Raw genomic sequence first — 15,669 nt, 5'->3', positions numbered from 1 at the left:
TATGAACATCAGAGATGTCTCCAAATATGGAGAATTAAATATTTACTAATTTTATATAAAGACTTCACAACTTGTATGGTCAAAAATATCTATAAACACTGACCAATGTACATTCTTCCACTCATATATTTGAAGAGAAGCAAAAAAGATATGCTAAAAAGTTCTAGGAGATACAAAGAACAACTCATTATTGATTCAGTGATTATTAAGCAAGCCATTTAAAAGAATCATAAGATTTAAATCACTGATACTGATTATTGCAAAGCCTTTGACTCACTTTCACACTTGCATTATAGTCATAAAATATAAATTGATAAATTAAATACAAGGATAAGAATACTAGAACAGTGGTCTCCAAGGTGGAGACTCCTTCCCCTGAAAGGTATGGAAATGACTTCATGAGATATGTGATCCATTAACTAGAGAGTGGAAAGACAGATTCCACCTTCTTCATGATAGTCAATTATGGTGCTTGCTTCTAATACAATCTCACCCATCTTTTACCCACTATCACCCAATTCTCCTGAACTTCTCAATCTATTTCTTCCCCCCCACACTCAAAAAGAAAAGAAAAGAAAAAAAAACCCAAATTTCAATTTATTATGCACTAGACATTTAACTCCTAAGGATGATTATAACCTAATTTTGACTGCCCTTAGCTCTACATCTGTGCAGGTAACATTAAGGAAAATATCCATCCCTATCACCTATGTCACTTTCTCCCTCCCAGATTGTCTTGTGGGTTTAACAGATGTCTCTTGAGAATGGGCTTTGCACTTGAGTGGCGATCAGTAAGCAAGACACAATTCTCCCTGCTCCCTTTTATTTTTGTGGGATAGAGTTAATTACACAGGACGGTTGGGAACGGATGGTTTGCCATCTATATAATATCTCCTTTTATTATCTTTCTCCCCAAACTTACCCTATTGCTGTCACCATTATCCTTCCAGTACCCAGGTTCTCCAATTCATAAGTCATCTTCATATCCTCACTCACTTACCTTGATTATCCAAGCATTTATTGCTTGAATCTGTTGTTCCTCCATAGCATCTCGCATATCTATCATTTTCTCTATCCTCATAAGACCATCATCTTAGTCCAGATACAATAAACTACAGTGACTCCTGATTCCAGAAGGAATTAAACTCTTTTGTTTTGTCTTTAAAGTCATTTACAATCTTACCCTAACTTATCTGGTTAGCTTTATTTAGTTTTTTTTTTTTTTTTTTCCTTGCTGAGGCAATTGGGATTAAGTGAATTGTCCAGAGTCACATAGCTAGGAAGTGTTAAGTGTCTGAGATCACATTTGAACTCAGGTCCTCCTGACTTCAGGGCTGGTGCTTGATCCACTGTGCCGCCTAGCTGCCCCAGCTTTATTTAAATTTAAGAAAAAGAGTTTTAATAGCTGTATTAAACTGAAGACTCACAATCTCCAAACTACATGGAATAATATCTTTCAAAATATAGAACTGAGTCTTAAATGAAGCCAGAGATTCTTAAGTTAGTAGTTCTAAGAGACAGTAGGAGAGAAAGCATTCCAGCCATTAGGGACAGACAGTATAAAGACATGAAGCTATAAGATAGAGTCATTCCACCCTCTACTCAATAAACTCCCATGGCTCCCTTTTGCCTGTAGGATCAAATCCAAAATCTTCTGTTTGCTATTCAAATGCCTTCATAAGCCAGCCTCCTTTTAGTTGCCCAGTCTTTTTGTATTCCCTACTAAGTACTCTTCAATCTAGTGACAATGGCCTCAATGATGATCAAGACATTCAATTTCTGGAGATTTTTTCTGGCTATCTCTCATGCCTGGAATTTTCCCTCTCATCATCTCTGCCTATTGACTTCCCTAGATTCCTTTAAGTCCTAGTTAAAAGCCCATTTTTGGACAGGAAGCCTTTCCTGATCCCTCTTAATTTTAGTGTTTTCCCCCTGCTGATTATTTCCTTTTGATCCTGAATATAGCTTGTTTATGCATATTTGTTTACTTATTGTCTTCCCTATTAGACTGTAAGTTTCTTTGGGGGCAGGGACTATATTTTGGCCTTTTTTTGGTCACCACATTCCTTAGCATAGTGCCTGGTACTTAGTAGGCATTTAGTTAATGTTTATTGACTGAGTGGCTTATGTTTTCTCCAACCCAATGAGATTGTACTCTCCTTTTAAACTTCTCATGAACCAGTACTCACATATAGATTAAACAGAACTTTTACTATAGAAAAACTAAACTAGCAATGATAGCTTCAAACCTCCTCAAGTAGTTGAATAGTGAGACATGAAATTTTTATTTCTCCTACTTGGTTTCTTGCTCTTGGAAAGGACTGCTCAAAACCTTTATTGATGAGTGATTGACCTTCAGATGTATATTATCTCAAAGATAAAGATGCTATGTGTTCTTTATATGTGTATACTATATTTGCCTTCCACTGCTTGAATGGACCTGCTTTAAAAATCCTTTCAATTTTTTTTCATGAATTCTCCCATGTCCTAGTGGGTAATCAGACAATGGCCTTGTACATAAGATTGCTACATTGTATCTGAATGATTTTGGAAATAGAGATGCTTCCCAGGATTCATCAGCCAATGAGGTCATTGAACTAAAGGGTTTTCTGGGAGTGTTCACAGGACATTTGGGAAAGAAGAAAGAGGAAGCAGGTTGGGAAGGTAAGAAGCAGGATTATTTTATGTCTAAATTCCTTTTCCTTTCTACAAAAGCTTTCTTTTTTTGTTTGAGTTGTTTGTTGGAGTTTGTTGGAATAGTGGCACACTTGTGGCCATGCTGGCAATCTGTAGCTGACTGAGCTATGGTTAGTAAAACTCCTTGCTATAACTCTCTTTCGGTATCTGATTTGGGAAGAACAGATCTCCAGTAACTGAACAACTCTGAAGAATCTTTCTGAGATTCCTTGCCCTTCTCTCTAGGAAGAGGTAAGAGCTGGGACAGGGGAAGCAGAGCCTGTTCTTAGAAAATTTTACATTGGCTGCTGTTAATTACAGTGACTATACCAGGTATAGTCCCCCTTTTATACCCTCTGCTCTTGTTATTGTCTGCCTTTTTGTCTCTAAATAAAAGAAATTAGCAGTTTACTAATGCTTCTTTTATGTTTAATCATATTTGTGATGATATAAATTTGAGGAAAGAATAGCTTGGATAAAGCCATAGACATATTTATTTCCTTCTAGCAGGGAGATTGGGGAGGTTTGAGTAATGACTTTTTCTCTGAAACAATACAAGTCTGGGTTTTCCTTAACCAGTCTGAGGTGATAAGCCACAAAAATAAAAAAAGCAGAGAAAGTGATTAATAGCTTAAAGAGGGTACAGAGAGAAAACAGGGAAACTTACTCCCAAGAACAACATAGGTCCCTATTGGAATCCTTTAGAGATATTTTTCTTGGTTCTTTCTCTTCCCTTGCATCCCTTTCCTCAATATCAGTAGGATAAGATAATTATAGGCTACTGATGATTCTTGTCTACCAACATCTATAACTGGTATTTATTTTATATTTATTGTTGCTATTCGGTTGTGTCTTACTCTTCTTAACTGCATTTGAGATTTTCTTGACAAAAATACTTGCCATTTCCTTCTCCTGCTCATTTTTGCTCAATTAAAGCAAACAGGATTAGGTGACTTGCCCAGGGTCACACAGCTAGTAAGTGTCTGAGGTAGGATTTGAACTCAGGAAAATGAATCTTCCAGATTCCAGGCCCAGTGGTCTGTACACTATGGCGCCATCTAGCGGCCTTTTACCTTACACATAATATAAAGGCACAAGATCACAGATCTAGAGGTTGTTGATCTCAGAGGCAATCTAATACAGCCTCCTCATTTTTCAGAACAGGTATCTGAGACCTAGGAAAGCCTCACAGAGTAACCCTCAATTAGGTAGGTCTAGGCCTACCAGCTCAAAGGTTTATAGTATGATTCTGTATCCTGTGGCTTGTATTTTATCTGGGCTTCAGAGGTCATATTGGAAGCTTATGCATTGACAGTTCCAACCCATGAATGCCTGGAAGTCAGAGAGATTTCATGAGTAGACATAGAGAGATGCAAAACCTGTTTCCCTTTTCCCTTTTAATTTCTTATTAAGATTGTGATCTAGTGTAATCCTAACAGTTTTTTTTTTTTTTTTTGATATTTAAACATTTTCCTCAGCTTCTCTTCTGGCTTTCTTGGCACCTAATGGAAGGTAAAAAGAAAAATATTGGGCACTTGAAGCTTGCAAGGGATTGTATCTGAAAGAGTACTAATAATTTTTCTTGATGACATTGACCACAAGTGGGCAACCAAGAGAGTGAAGTGCCTTGAGATTATGACATATGATGATCATCAAAGGAATTAGGAATATTTAGCCTAGAGAAGAGAAATCTTTAGGGAATAGGATAGGAATGGGGTATAAATTCTGCCTTCAAATATCTGAAGAGCTATCATGTGGAAGAGGCACTGGATTTTTTTCTGCCTGGACCTAGTACACAGAAATAGGAGAAAAGATTAGGCATTGCAGAGAAGCTGGTTTTAGCTCAATATAAAGCAAAACTTCTTAACAATTAGAGTTAACCGAGTTAGAGTTAGACATGCTCTCTGGAAGATATTGATTTTCCCCCTTACTAGAGGTCTTCAAGAGAAAGTTATTTATTCTCTTGTCTTTTTTTTTTTTTTTTTAATGGAATGGATTCTGGTTTAATGAAAGATTGGATTAGATAATCTTTGAGATCCCTCATTTAACTTCAGGCCAAGTCATTTAACTTCTTTCTGCTTCAGCTTCCTCAACTGTAAAATGGGGATAATAATAGCATCTATGTCCCAGATTGTTGTGAAGATCAAATGAGAAAAGCTTTATAAAGTAAGTAGCATAGTGCCTGCCACATAGTAGGAAAGAGAACTTTCACCCCTGGGCACTGTAAGTTTTTATTGACACACAGTAGGTGCTTTTTTTCTTACTCCTTTCTAGGGAAATCTAAGTCATAATTTCTAGGTTTCAGTTTCTTCTTTATCTCAGCAAATAGTGTAAAGTGTGAATTGTAGAAGCCAATGTGCACCCCTATTTCTGAAGGTAGAGGAAGGAATCCTAGACTCCATATGAGGATTCATTATAATAGGGATTGCTACTAGGAGCTTTCTGTCATCTTATTCTAGACTTACATCTCCAACTACCCATAAAATAAAATTCAATTTAATTTATTTAAACTGGTATTGTTTATTTAAATAGGTTTGAGTCAGACAATAAAGACTGAAATCTACCTAAGTACCAGACACTGTGCTAAGCACTGGGAATACAAAGTTTTTGCTTTTAAAAACTTATATTTTACTTATGGATATTATATGCACATAGATTTAAATGCAAAGTAATTTCATAAGAGAGAAAACTCCAATAGCTGGAGGGATCAAGAAAAACTTTAGTAGATAGTTGCTTCTAAACTGAGACTTGAAAGAAGTTAAGGATGATAATAATTGTGGCATGGTTGGCATGTATTCCATTGTGGCCAATGTATCTGGCACATTCCAGGCATGTGATAGATAGTGTGAAGAAAGATATGGAGAGAGAAGAGAGAATGTTGTTTCCACATAATAAGCTAATATGGTTGGAAATAAAATATATGAAGAAATATAAATTGAAATGTCTAGTTAGATAGTGGAGAGATTTAAACGCCAGGAGTACATGTTTTGCCCTAGAAGCATTACAGAATCAGTGAAAAATTTTTGAGCAGGGGAATCACATAGTCAGAGTTGTTCATTAGGAATATTAATTTGGCAGCTGTGTGAATGATGGATCAGAAAAGGGAAAGGCAAGGAGACTATTGCAGTACTGTAGATGAGAAGTGAGAAATAATTGATCTCTCTCTCTCTCTCTCTCTCTCTCAATGTAAAAGGAAGCAAAAATGAGAAATGTAGTGATGGTAAACTAGGTAAAATTTAGAAATTAATAAGATTTGAATTTAGAAATTAATGAGATTTGAGATGAGAGTGAGGGAAGATTAAAAGATTAATCCAAACTTCAGAAGCTGAGGCAGTGAAGGATGGTAGTGCTTTCAAGAAAAACAGGGAAATTTGAAAAGAAAAAGAATCAGGGAAAAAGATAATGAGTTCTTTTCATGCTGAGTTTGGGATACACTGGGAAATTCATGTGCTCTCATTTACAAAGTATCAGGAATTGATTCAAATTTATAAGAACAAAAATAATTATGAAATAAATAATGGTACATGAACAGGCAGAATTTTAAAGGAAGCAAGGTAAGTCATCAAAGCTATATGTAACAATTCTCCAAATCTCTAAAAATGAGAGATATGTAAATGGAAACACTTCTTAGGTTCTCCTAATAGTAATCAGTTCAGTTAAAATGAAAAAAAAATTTACAAATGTTGGAGGGGCTGTGGGAAAATAGGCCCATTAATGCAAGTGAAAAAGAAGAGATAGGTCAAAAAGAATATCAAAAAGATATTCTGAATGACAGTTTGGAACTATGCCCCTAAAGTCACTAAATTGTGTATATTCTTTGACTTAGTGATACTACTATAGGGTTTAAACTCCAAAGAGAAAAAAGAAAGAAGGAAAGGACCTATTATGTACAAACATATTTACAGTAATTCTTTTTGTAGTGGCAAAGATTTATTTCATCAGTTGAAAACTATTTAGACAAATTGTGATGTGTACATATAATGGTATATTGTGCTATAAGAAATGATAAAAAGAATTGCCCAATTTACAAATGGTCAAAGGATATTTACAGAGAGTTTTCAGAAGAAGAAATTAAAGACATCTTTAGTCATATAAAAATGCTCTTGAATTATATTTTTAGGTGGTAATAGTAAAACTATCTGGTACTAGCTAAGAGATAGAATAATGGATAAGTGGAATAGAGTAGGTATACAACATATAATATAAATGACTATTGTAACTTTGAGTCTGATAAATATAAGGATTTCAGCTTTTGGTATAAGAACTCACTATTTGGAAAAATTTCTGGGAAAATTGGAAAGTTGTCTGACAGAAACTAAGTATAGAATATAATAGTATATTATAGTATAAAATAATATAATAGAGTAATACCAAGATAAGGTTAAAATGAATACATAAACTTGACATAAAAGATTTGTGGATTAAGGGAGATTATTTTAAGTTAATTAGAAGAGTATGGCACATATTATAAGACTTATAGAAAGGAAAAGATTTTATGAATAAAAAAGATAGAAAGCATTGTGGGATATAAAATGGGTAATTTTGATTACATTAAATTAAAAAAAATGGTTTTGTACATATAAAACCAATTTAACCAAAATTAGAAGGAAAGCAGAAAATTGGAAAAAAAAATTATAGATACTTTTTTGAATAATAGTCTCACATTTCAAATTTATAGAGAATAGAGTCAAATATATAAGAATAAGAGTCATTCCCTGAATGGTAAATAGTCAAAGAACATAAGTAGTTTTTGGAAGAAGAAATCAAAGCTATATGTAGTCAAATGAAAAAATTATTATTGATTAGAGAAATGCAAATTAAAATAACTTTGATGTACTATTTCACATCCCTCAGATTGCTTAAAATGACAGAAGGGAAAAAAAGAATTTGTTGCAGGGAATGTAGAAAAATTGGGACACAACGCACTGTTAGTGGAACTGAACTGATTCATCCATTTTGGAGAGCAATCTGGAATCATGCCCAAAGAGTTATAAAACTATGTATATCCTTTGACCTAGAAATACCATTTTTTAGGTCTGTTTCCCAAGGTGGTCAGGGAAAAAAGAGAAAATAAACCCTTTATTTTCTAAATTATTTATAGCAACTTTCTTTGTAGTAGCAAAAAACTGGAAATTGAAGGGCTGTCCCTCAATTGGGGAATGGCTGAATAAATTATGGTATGTGATTGTGATAGAATACTACTGGACTATAAAGAATAATGAGAAGATTGATTTTAAGAAAGAAAAAAAAAAACGCCACCATGCAAAGACTTGTATGAAATAATTCAGCTTGAAACAAGCAAAACCAGGAGAATGATTGTATATAATAATAGCAATATTGTTCAAAGAATTACTATGTTTTTCTGAGTAATATAAATATTCAAATCAACTACAAAGGATTTATAAAGGAAAATGCTATCTACCTTCAGTTAAAAAAAAAAAACTGACTGACAAAAGTATTTGTATTATATGATTCCACACATAGATCTATATCAAATTTTGACCTTCTCTTATGTGGGTTTGGGAGGAAGGGAGGAGACAACTCAGAACTCGATGTAGCAAAAAAAAAAAAAAAAATTAATAAAATAAATATTAAAAAATAAGAATGGATAGCTAGCAATTATGTAACACTTTAAGGTTTGCAAAGAACTTTACAGATATTATTTCATTTTAGCCTCATAGTAGCCTGGGGAGGTAGTTGCTATTATTATTTTCATTTTACATATGAAGAAGCTGAAATGGACAGAAATTAGGTGACTCATGTGCAAAAAGTATCTTACATTAGATTTGAACTCATCCCTTTACTTCTGTCTTCCTGATCCAATTTATAGTTCATTGCACCTAGTGCCTTTAAGAGTATAACATGGTATAACATGTTATATCATGACACAATTTGATACAATATAATAATGCCATTGATATTTTTGTATTTATCTTTACAAGAGAAAAACATCTATGCTTTAATGTTCTTTAATTAGATGCAGTGCAATTAATTTTAAACTTTTTATATTATATTTATATATGGATATACACATATGGTTGGATGAATAATTCTGTCTCTCTTGTAAGATGAAATAGAATCCCCCCCTCCCCTGCCATGAGCAAACTGTTTTTAAACCTTTTTCCTTTACTCCCACTCAATTTTTTTTAGTAATGCCATTAGTCAAGTGATATTTCAAATAATTACATCACTTAAACATAATGTTACCATGTGGCAATTTTAACAATATCATGGCAGCTAGTGGACATGGAGTCAGTAAGATCAGAGCTTAAATTATGCCTCAATACACTTTTGTGTATGAGTGTGTGAGTGGTGTAATTAAACTTTCTGTGCCTCAGTTTCCTCATCTATAAAATTGAGATAAAAATAGCACCTACATTCCAAGACTATTGTGAGCACCAAATGAGATAATACTGGTAAAGTGCTTTGCAAAGTTTTAAAACATCATAAAAACGTTAGCTATATCTAGCATCACACTTTAAGGAGAGGAAAGGATACTGACAGATGCATCTGGTGGAAACATGTCATTTTAAAAGGTAGAAAGTAATTATTGAAACTGGGATGGTTAAACTAGATAAATATTGAATAAGGGCCTGCCTTAGGTATCATGGAGCTTGAGGAGGGTACAGCTAGACCAAAGCAAGAACTCAAAGCAAGAACCTGTGCCTTAATTTCTCTGTAGGAAGAATAGGATCCCACATTACTTTTGGGGCCACCTCTGTAGCTTGTTTTCTTTGGGTTTGAAATAATCTACACATTCATTTCCATTTTCCCTCGATCTTGTCACAACTATGCTGCTTCCAAGAGTCCTCAATGAGTGGCCTTCTAATAACTTTATTCTATATCATTTGTGACAAGATTAAGGAATTTTTTTCCTTTTCTATTAATTTTCTGCTTCACAGTTTTGAGGCTGCCAAAACTAGATTGGAGGTAAACAAGCATAATTTTAGAGGCTAGGGAATTTACCAATCTCAAAAGACAGAGCAGCCCTTATAGCAGAGGTAGTTTCACAATTAAAAAAAATACAGTATTTGGATCCTATCACAGGGAGGCAGTATTATTTGGAGTCAGGCATATAGTAGATGCTTAATAAATGCTTATTAACTGATTGAATGAACTCTACACATTACTTGTGTGACAGTGAGTAAGCCACTCAACTTTTTGGGCTTCACTTTTTCATCTCTACTATTGGGAGAATTTGGGGAAATGATCCTATAAGTGCTCTGAATGCCCTCTAAATTTTAGTACCAGGAGGCAAAGCATGCATGACTCCATTTCTGTAACAACTCTACCTTGAAATTATCTTTCTACCAGAATGTAAGTTCCTTGAAGGAAGGGATCTTCCTTTTTTATTTTTGTTTTTATACGCTTAGTACTTGGCACAGTGCTTTGCAAACTGTGTATCTAATACTCTTTGACTTACCTCATTCCTTTCCTTTACTTCTCATATCCAATCAAGTTACAAGTTTTGTTGATTTTGCCTCCATGGTATCTCTTTTTCCCCATATCATATCTCTGGCATCCTTTTGTACTCTCTCTTCCCTCTGTTACTGCTCTGATAGAGTTCTTTGTTATTACTTAGCAGGATATGTTTTCCTGTTCTGCTCTCTCTACTACAACCCCTATTTCCAAACATTGCTAGAATTACTTTTCCCACATAAAATTACTCTGTCTAAAACAGTTCCCCCTATTGTGGTTCCAGTAAAATTCAGTTTCTCTAATCTGGCATGCAAGTTCTTCTACATTATGATACTATTCTACCTTTTCAGCTTCATTTCAAACCAGACTATTCTCTATTCCCTAATACACCATGATATCGTAAGCACTCTGACTTTGTGTTGTATTATGGAAAAGTGCTGGATATAGATTTAAAGGATATGAGTTTGAACCTCAGCTTTCCTACTTGTATGTCTTTAGGCCAGTCCCTTATAAAATGAAAGGGTTGGAGAAGTTGTCTGGTAAGATCCTTTCTAGCCTCCAAATTATGATTCTATAATCTTTGCCCACATTGTTTCTTATACTTAAACCTTTCCTTCTCTATACTTGAATTTCTATCCTTTTTTTTTAAAGGTTAGCTGAAATGTTACCTCTTTCATGAAGCCTTTCTAGTTCTATTTGTTCCATAATCATTTTTTGCCTTAGATCTCAGATAAATGCTATATGGCTATATCTTAGGTCCCTACACACTCAACTTTAATTTATTTAAAAAAAAAGTTTTATTTTGACCTTTTAATCTTATCCAGCTATCATTCTGCTTCATCATTAACCTTTTGAGATGAATGGATATGTGGGTGTGTGTGAGTGTGTGTGAAAGAGACAGAGACAGAGATAGGCACGCACACACAGAAAGACAGAGAAAGAGACAGACAGACAGACAGACAGAGACAGAGACAGAGAGAGACAGAGAGAAATAGAGAGACAGAGAGTTGAAGCAATCTCAGATTAGAAAGTGGAAAGAGTGTGCTGAGAGAGGTTTGAGGAGAGCTAGGTCAGCTTGTATGAAGACCGGAATTAGGAAGCAATAGAACCTTGCTGCAGTAAGGGCTCATTTGATATTAGATGTCATAAATTTGTAGTGGATTTAGTCAATATGGTTTCATAATTTCATTTCCATTCAGCAGCTCATGAATAGGAAGAAAGAAAGTAAATGGTGGGAATAATTTAGGGTTTGGGTTTGGCAATTGATAATCGGCAAGGAATTCAAGAGCAGAGGAATAATGTAGAATTGAGCAGATTTACAAAGATTGGCGAAGGAAGGAAGCACAGGGAGTGCAAAGGTGACGCCTGGGAAAGAACTAAGAGGTGAAGGGATTGGAGATCACAGTGAAGATACAGAGTGATGTTAGGGATTTGTAAGGGATAGAGAAAGATGGAATGATAAAAGATTATTATCAGATAAAGGACTTTTGGACCTGGAAATGGAACAAGTATGTGAAGGCAAAATTAAAGATATGGTAATCTCCTTGTGTGATTGAGGTAGAATGGAGGAGTAGATAATGAGGACTGATTAGATTAAGGAAATGTGGAGTTAGAGTGTGTGAAGGGGCATCGATATGCAAATTGAAGTCTGGGAGAAGGAGTTGCAGAGGAAAGAAAGCCCTAAACCCACTGAAGAAGATAGAATGTTTTGGGTGAGGAAGGGCCAGTAGGCACTTTCCCACTATCTCTCTTCTAATATTAGGTATCAATTCCATATTATTTGTTTTTGTTCTCTTTTCCCCCCAAATCCAAAGATCAGTCTCCTTGAAAAAGAAAACAAAGACAATATAAAAGTTGTTACCCTTCCTTCTGTTAACTTTTCTCATTATCCTAAACTATCCCAAGCAACAGTGGTTCTGTTTTTCCTTTGATATTCCTTTTCACCCAGTATAACTAAAAATAAAACAGAAGACCTTTTCTTATTCTTAGCTATTGTTTTCCCCCAACCCTGGAAATTATTCTTTTGTCTGATTTAAATATTTTTATCTATAACTCCACTATTCACTTGTGCTTCCGTGTTCACATCTGTAGTATTATCTGATAGTCAGTCAATTAACAAATATTTATTAAGTGCTTATTATATTCCAAGCATTTTGTTTTGTACTGGGGATACAAAGAAAAATAAAACCCAGTCCTCTTCTCAAGGAATTTGCACTTTAACTGGGGAGTGGAGAGGGGAGGCAACATGAAAATAGCTAGGTACAAACCAGACATATTACAATCTTCAAAAATTTTCTTTTTTGTAATATAATATTTTGAGAACTTTTATAAACTGATAAAGAATGAAATGAGCAGAACCAGTATGACAATTTGCACAATAACATTGTAAAAACAAAGAACTTTGAAAATCATAAGAATTATGATCAATGAAATAACTATTCATGATTCCAAAGGGCTAATAATGAAAAATGAGATAGAAATGATAGAGTTAGGGAGCAGAATGAAATTCATATACAAATATAAAATATATATTTAATTTGATGTTTAATATTAAGTTAATAAGCATATACATAATAGATAACATGTATAAAATACATTTATTTGTATGTGTGCTCACACATACATAGCCAATGAGGAAATTTGTTTTGCTTGACTATATATATTTGCTACAAGAAAATTTTTTTCTTTAAAAAATAAGATGGAAGTGGGATGGATAGACAACAGATTTCTATTAACAGAGAGAAGGAAGCTAATAATGTGAAATGTCGCATATGTTGTCAGAATAACTATATATTATTAGTTTTACTCAGTTGTTTTGCTTTATTACAAGAGAGGTCCCATGAAATAGGATTAATCAGTAAATGTTTATAATGTAAAAACAAATATTAAGGAGTCCATGGGAAGGAGTGGGGGTTGGGAAAAAGCTTCTTGTAGAAAGTGCGATTTTTAGGTGAGACCTGAAGGAAGCCAGGAACTAAAAATGAGAAGGGAGGCCATTTCATAGCTGGGGAAGGGCCAGTGCAAACGAGAATGAATACATGTATAGATGTATCCATCCATTAATCCATACACACACACACACACACACACACACACATATGCACAATGCATATATACTTAATATGTATACTTATGTTTATACATTATGTGTACATATGTATATAGCGATATATAAATGATATCCAAATGTGTAAGAGACAATTGGTGATCAAATACTGGAAGCCAGGAGAGAGGTTAGGACTGGATAAATAAGATCTGATTGTTTTTTATATATGCAGATGATAACTGAATCCAAGAAAGTTGATAAGAGCACATGTAAGACAGTACAGAAGGACAAAAAAAAAAGAGTGACCAGAAGTGAATCTCTGGGGAGAAGGAGGGCACCAATCATGATTAGGTAGAGATCCAGCAATGCTACTGAAACCTCAAGAGAGAAGAATATCAAGAAGAGGTTGATAGTAATGACAGCTTTTTCTCAGTTCTCATCCTATTAGCCTAAGAATTAGCATTCCCTAAAAGGGAAAAAGCTGTAGGTGTTAGGAGTAGCAATTAGAAGTGACAACAAGCAAACCTTCTAGGGAAAACAGTCATTTGCATGTTAGTGCTATAAGCTTGACAATGATAGCCCTACTGTGTGTTAGAGGTAGGAAAGAGATTATACTTGTTATAGAAGGAAAAGCATTAGTTTTGGATTTAGAGGACCCGAGTTCAAATTTTACATCTCATCTTTACTTAATTTTTGTGGGATAACAAAGTAATTGTGGTTATTCTTCTTCCTTCATTTCCCTCCCCTTTCAACACTCCTTTATATATTATATTTCCTCAGAATGCTAATTCCTAGATAGCAATAGTTATCTTGTTTGTATCTGTTCCTTAGTACCTAGTGCAATGCCTAGACCACAATGAGTTCTTAACAGATGTTTTGTCTGTCTGTCTGTCTATCTATCTAGTTTTCTTGCCCCACAATTATCAGTTGCTTTCTGTCAAAAGTCTTCTAGAAAGGGGAGAGTCAGTAAGAAATAATTTTATAGGTATAAAGATCAGAGATTTGACTCCTATTAATACTAATGACCTACTGGAAAACCGAACTAAGCCCATTCCTTGGATCTCAAGAATTGCTTGGGTATGGTAATGACCCTTAATTTTGGTGACCTTTCTAGCTGTGTCTTGTGGACCTCTCCAATTCTCCCTGCCAGGAGTTTGGAATAGATAGGCCATTCATTTCTTTTATTTCATCTCCTTCTCCGGACCTTTGTGAAGCACCAGTAACACTCTTATGATTTCTAACACAGAGAATTTCATTTCCTATAGAATACCTTTATACTTGTCTCCCCCCCTGCAAGGAAAGTCCTTTCTTCACACTTCTGCCTCATGGTTCCTCAAGATACAGTGCAAGCATCTTCTATCTGAAAATTTTCTGATTTCTCAAAATTCTGTTGGAATCCTTCTTTTAGAACTGCCTTGTAGTTCTTGTATTTAGTTAATTCCCTTGTATTTATTTTCTTAATATTTATTTCGTATTTATTTGCACTTCATTCTATATACTTAATTTTGTTATATATAGGTATATAAATGTTTCTGTGTAAACACATGTGCATATACACATACATGTATAATTTTATATATAAATGCATATGTGTGTGCTTGCACACATTTGTTGATTGTTGGTTAATTGGTTTTAATCTACTTATTGCTTATTATTTCCTAGCCAAAATTGTTTTCTTCCTGTATCTTGAGTAAGATGTTTAGTCCTCTACTTCTTTTCTATTGTACTGGCTGATCCCCATGCTTAAAATACCCTTTAGATTCACTTTCCATCTAAGTTTTCCTAATGGCCTTCAAGACAGTTCTTGTCCAACTTTTTGAACCCTACCTGATTTCCCAAAGCCAATAGTCTCTTTCATTACTTTTAGAACTTATCTTGTGCATAATACACACATATAGAAATATATATTTATTTATATGTATACATGGGTATATACACACTTGTATAAAATAATATTATTTCCTCTGACTAGATTATAAGCTTCTTGAATTCAAAGCTGTTTTCTATTTTTTATTTGTTTGCCTGGTACACAGTAGGAGTTTCATAAATGCTTTTTAATTCATAATCTCCCATACCTAACCTGACAGAATCTCCAGCTTCCTTTAAATCTCAGCTCCCCTGCTATTTCCTACAGGAATCTTAAGAGTTGGTAGCATCCTCGTTCCAGAAATTTCTTTGTATATGTTTTGTATTTAATTTTCTATGTACCCATCAGTTTTCCCTCAATAAGCTCCTTGAGGGGAGACATTTTTTTCATTTGTCTTTGTATATCTACGTCTAGAGCAGTGTCTAATGCATAGTAGCTCCTCAGTAATGTTTGTTGAATTCATTCATTCAATAGATCATTTGTGAGAAGTTACTGAGTGGAGGGCAGTGTATCCTGTCATGGAGGAGGGAGAATCTGTGATTTCTTAACTAGAGAATTTCTTCTAACAACTCGATTTACAATCTTCTCTGAGAACTGTCTTGAGAATTAGGAGATTAAATGACTTGTCCAGGGTCATACGGTCAAAGGCCAGACTAGAAAC

Source organism: Antechinus flavipes, chromosome 4 (assembly GCF_016432865.1).
Source record: "Antechinus flavipes isolate AdamAnt ecotype Samford, QLD, Australia chromosome 4, AdamAnt_v2, whole genome shotgun sequence".
Taxonomy (NCBI): Eukaryota; Metazoa; Chordata; class Mammalia; order Dasyuromorphia; family Dasyuridae; genus Antechinus; species Antechinus flavipes.
This window is presented reverse-complemented; position numbering follows the sequence as displayed.